Here is a 6,000-nt window from a genome sequence, read left to right as displayed (position 1 = left end):
ATCAGGGCTGTTTCTAGCCAATTTGGCTCCCAGTGCGAGATTTAAAAATGCGCCACCCCATGACATTAAAAAATGTGCCCCCCCCCCCCACACACACACACACACACACACCTGGTAAAAATAAAAAAAAAACTTGCGCGCGCACCCGGCAAGGGGGCATGGCCTCATGTAAATGGGTGTGGCCTCATTTAAATGGGCATGGCCTCGTCTGAAAAGACTACCTCACAATCCAGTTTTTGACCCTGCTCCAACAGATCAAGACCACCACAGGAAAAAAAAATTCTACCATATTAAGCCCCACACAGTAATGCCCCCTGCACCATATTATGCCACACACCGCAATGCCCTTGATACATTAAATCCCCACACTACGGCAGGCAAGAGTCCCCATTTCACACATTACTGCAGGTGTCCCCATTTTACACATTGAGAGAGAGAGAGAGAGAATACTTACAGAGGCGATTACAGCTCTTCGGCCCGCCTCACCAGTCGCTCCTCGCGCCGGCCTTTCCCACTTCCTAACTTGGATCCCCCTCTGTACTCCGCTCGGGGGGAGTTTCGCATCGTGACGGGGTTGCGCCGTGACGTAACGACGCAACCACGTCATTCTGTGAAACTCCGCCTCCTGAGCGGGTTACTCGGGGAGAAATAGGAGGGGGAAGCAGGGAGCCACAGTTAGTGCCGCGGCGGGCGCCCAGTGCGATTGCACTGCTCGCCTGCCCCAAGAAACGGCCCTGCTCCTCATAAAGAGCCAAAAGAAGGGCATTGTGAGATAGTAAGAGGCAATAAATCATAGAGCAAACCCATAGATTGAAGGAAGCAAAGTTATTCAAGGGTACTGTAGTTCTCTGTCTAATTGTGACAGGGGGACAAAGCGAAGTATAGCTACTTGTTGTAGATACTGATATAAGCAATGGGAGGGCACTCCAAGCCTACTGTATTTTGAATTTCAGTAATGAACAGAAAGGATCGTAATGGTGCAATACTGTATCAATTAAAAAGAGTAGATCCCATCTGATTCAATGTTGAAAATCCCTATGACTTATAAGTCTGGATTAACCCTCAAAGGGTAATGGAATGGAGACGAAGATAGAAGATTGAAGATTTTGTAGTCCTATACCAGACTGCAGCCATGAAGGCAATAGTAAGAAACTTTAAAACAGATGTTGTCACAATCCTATTTCTCCTCTAATGTACCAGATTGTCTTGTGTCTTACCCTTACCATCTTCCCTGCAGTTTTCCAGAATTGTCCGTTAATTCTGCTCAGCATGCAAGCTGCAGCATGGATCTGTGTTACTAACTGCTGCACTCCTTTCCAGGCTGATTATGCACCTGGATGTGACTCTGTCTATGAAGTCTGCAGGTTCCTGATTACAGCAGAGTTTTCAGTGCAGGTGAAAGTGCAATGGCCTGAACTGCAGTGTTTATGTGAACGTATTGCTTCCAGTCCTTTAGTACTTGCCATTCTCTTTACATTTTGACAGTAAGCTTCATGCCAGAGTTCCCTCGAGAAACAGAGATGGGCACAGCCATGAAACTTTGGATCAGATGATCAGCCAAATACCAACTAGAAACCATTCTGTGATCACATGATACTCCCAGCCAATCCACAGGCAGCCAGGGGTGAACAAGGAAGCATCCAGAACACTCACAAGTGGCTATTGCTTTGTTGTCTCCAGAGTGGCCACAAGTTACATTGTGACTCCGTTAGTTTCAGCTATCTGGAGATTTTCAGTGCTATTCCCATAAATAACTCCCTGACTCCTGTATCGCTGGTGTCATCCCAGTCTAAAACCACAGTAGTTGTTCCTGTGTCAGTGGTGCAATTCCAATGTCAGCTGCTGCATCTGTTGCTGTATCACAAGTGCCATCCTAGCATCTAATCCTGTATAGGTTCTACCGCTATGCATTATAGCATTCCTGTGTAGCAGGTACTGCTCCACATCCCAGAAATCCTATATAGCTGGTACTGCTCTTCATCCTACCATATAGTCCTATATTGCTGTACTGCTCTGCATCCCAGCATCTAATCATGTATAGCTGGTACTGCAATGCATCCCAGCATCAAATCTTGTATAGGTGGTACTGTTTCACATCCCAGCATTCCCTGTTAGTTATGTGTTCTCACATTTACACTATTTCTGTACTAGATACCAAGCTATCATGTCTGTGCTTTAGTCTTGTCTATCCATCGCATGCGGATGAGCTATATCAGACCTCCCAGTTTTTGCCCAAGATCTCCAGACCTCAATCCAATAACACCGCTGAGTCCAGATTCACAATTTAGCACATCCATGACAGATGTATTCCTATGAGACTGAGTACCCATAGTGAAGATGAAATCAAAACAAAATGTGACAATTAAGATTCCAGTTGTAGCCTTCTCCACGAAGAGGAATATGATTGCCACAACACTCCCTGCGCTAGATGTGCTGCATAAAAGTAAAACTTAAGACTGGGAACTTCAGCCATATTCTAGGTCTCCTTTTCACCCATAGGAAATTAGTACATTTCTGCTGAAATCTTAAAAGCAATTCTAATGCCAAGGCTATACATATATGCTACTCTACTCTTAATATTATAGGAGAAACAGCAAGTGATCCAGTATATATGAACAATATATGAATGTTGTGATAAAGTATTTTCAACCCTTATAACTCTTCGAGATAGAGGTACTCTACTTTTTGAGATAGAGGTACTCTATATATACAGAGTTGTAAGTGATTTCATTGCTGCATTGCTGCCTAACTACAGATGGAGCCAGGGCCGTTTCTTGGGGCAGGCGAGCAGTGCAACCGCACTGGGCGCCCGCCGCGGCACTAACTGTGGCTCCCTACTTCCCCCTCCTATTTCTCCCCAAGTAACCCGCTCAGGGGGCGGAGTTTCACGGAATAACGCGGTTGCGTCGTTACGTCACAACGCAACCCCGTCACTCCGCGAAATTCCCCCCCCCCACCCCCCGAGCGGAGTACAGAGGGGGATCCAAGTTAGGAAGAGGGAAAGGCCGGCGCGAGGAGCGACTGGTGAGGAGGGCCGAAGAGCGGTAATCGCCTCTGTAAGTATTCTCTCTCTCCCTCTCTCTCTCTCTCAATGTGTAAAATGGGGACACCTGCCGTAATGTGTGAAATGGGGACTCTTGCCTGCCATAGTGTGGGGATTTAATGTATCAAGGGCATTGCGGTGTGTGGCATAATATGGTGCAGGGGGCATTACTGTGTGGGGCTTAATATGGTAGAATGTTTTTTTCCTGTGGTGGTCGTGATCTGTTGGAGCATGGTCAAAAACTGGATTGTGAGGTAGTCTTTTCAGATGAGGCCATGTCCATTTAAATGAGGCCACACCCATTTAGATGAGGCCATGCCCCCATGCCGGGTGCGGGCGCAAGTTGTTGTTTTTTAATCTAGTTGTGTGGGGGGGGGCACATTTTTTAATGTCATGGGGGGCGCATTTTTAAATCTCGCACTGGGAGCCAAATTGGCTAGAAACTGCCCTGGATGGAGCCACGCTCATTGAGCTTGGCTGCATCGCAGGCGGGAGGAGAGCAGCGTGCCTAGGTGCGCCTGCCCCCTCGGCCCCCGCTGAGCATACACAGACGTTCCCATTCAAAGTGAATGGAGCACGTGCACATCTATGATGCACACACGTCCCATTCATTCCCGGTAGTGCGCCCGGCGCATTCATCCACTTATTTGTCTACCTTGAGGCTTTTAACCTCATTAATCTGGTCTCTCTCTATGAACCAATAATTTTTTGATTAGCTTAATGTTATGTTTTTTGACTGCCATAGTCGTTTTTTAAAATATACTATTAAAGTAATGTTTTTTAAATCAGTAGTTTGAGGGCCCCCCAAAAAACAAATATCTATCTATCTATCTATCTATCTATCTATCTATCTATCTATCTATCTATCTATCTATCTATCTATCTATCTATCTTATTATTATTATTATTATTTTCTTTCATTTGATGCTACAAGGAAAATTATATGTAATTAATGTTTCAAACTTATACAATACATGTAGCACAGTATATGCATTCTAAATATCTAATTACAATTGAACTAATTTACACACATAGGCCCTCATTCCAAGTTGTTCGCTCGCTAGCTGCTTTTAGCAGCATTGCACACGCTAGGCCGTCGCCCTCTGGGAGTGTATCTTAGCATAGCAGAATTGCAAATGAAAGATTTGCAGATTTGCGAATAGAAAATTATTAGCAGTTTCTGAGTAGCTCCAGACTTACTCATCCATTGCGATCAGTTCAGTCAGTTTCGTTCCTGGTTTGACATCACAAACACACCCAGCGTTCGCCCAGACACTCCCCCGTTTCTTCAGACACTCCCACGTTTTTCCCAGAAACGCCAGCGTTTTTTCGCACACTCCCATATAACGGCCAGTTTCCGCCCAGAAACACCCACTTCCTGTCAATCACACTCCGATCACCAGAACGATGAAAAATCCTCGTTATGCCGTGAGTAAAATACCTAACTTTTGAGTAAGATAACTAAGCGCATGCGCAGTAAGCGACTAATCGCAATATAGCGAAACTCGGCAACGAGCGAACAACTTGGAATGAGGGCCATAGTACGAAAATGTATATTTTCTAAATATTTATTGATAAACTTATTCAGACAAATATTCTAAACATCAATACCCCAATATTTTTACAAATCACAAACTATTGAGTGTCCTGTATAAGGGGGGGGGGGGTTAAATCAGAGTTGATCGCAGCAGCAAATTTGTTAGCAGTTGGGCAAAACTATGTGCACTGCAGATGGAGCAGATATAACATGTGCAGGGAGAGTTAGATTTTGGGTGGGTTATATTGTTCCTGTGCAGGGTAAATACTGGCTGCTTTATTTTTGCACTGCAATTTAGATTTCAGATTGAACACACCCCACCCAAATCTAACTCTCTCTGCACATGTTATGTCTGCCCCCCCCCCCCCCCCCCTTCAGTGCACATGGTTTTGTCCAACTGCTAACAAATTTGCTGCTGCGATCAACTCTAAATTACCCCCATGGTCAGACTGGGTTGACCGGAGAACTGCTTCCATTCCATTTATGCAGGACTAGTGTTTAGAAGCACCCGGCTCTATACACCCACTACCTGCATCGCAGGTGATTGCAGGTGAGAGTGTAGAGAACCAGGTGCCTCAAAACATTGTCCTGGCATAATTGTACCAGAAGCAGTTTCCTGGACACCCAGTTTGACGCAGGGTCTATATTTATACAAATGTGTATGAATAGTATTTTGTTATGCACAAATGTATGTCATAACAATAGGACAGTGTGTCTTATCAGGTAACATTAATATGTACTGTAAATGTTGGTTTATTTTGGTTACAACTACTGTATACCAGAGCCAAATTTAAAAGATTTTATTTCTCAATTGCTTTCTGTTACTTTTTCCAAGTCTCCATTTTTTGTATCAATTGTAACTTTTCATTGATTGATCTACCACAAAAATGAAACAGAAAGCAAAAGAATTAAATTTAAGACAGATATATAAAATGTGGTCATTATATTCTTAAAAATAATGAGCTACTGTAGTAAACTAGTGCGTCAGCAGGGAGTACCAATGCACATATGCTTATCTTTTATCTGTGAAGATATTCAATGTTTAAAATTGCTGTTTCTGTATGGAATGCATAATATCAGCTTTATAGCCTATATCAAAGCATGTTTTTCATAATGTATTTCTTTCTCTATGTTATGCTTGAATAACCAGAATAAATGAGTTTAAAGTATGATTTTCACGTTGGCTTTAATATTGTTGTTTTTATTTCAACTATAAAATGAAAGCATGAATAGTTTTTATTCCAGTAGAAGGCATTAAAGTCTGATTAAAAAAATATTGTACAAATGGTACCAGCCAAAAGATAATATAATGTATTTGGGGTATTTAGACAAATGATATTGTAACAAATATGTTTGCACATATTTTTAAAGTTTTCAAATACACTAAATGTGTTCTTTCATATCAAATACTATTTTATTT

The sequence above is a fragment of the Pseudophryne corroboree genome, chromosome 2 (assembly GCF_028390025.1).
Source record: "Pseudophryne corroboree isolate aPseCor3 chromosome 2, aPseCor3.hap2, whole genome shotgun sequence".
In the NCBI taxonomy this organism is placed as follows: Eukaryota; Metazoa; Chordata; class Amphibia; order Anura; family Myobatrachidae; genus Pseudophryne; species Pseudophryne corroboree.
The sequence above is the reverse complement of the archived record's forward strand: the minus strand, read 5'-3'. Positions refer to the sequence as shown.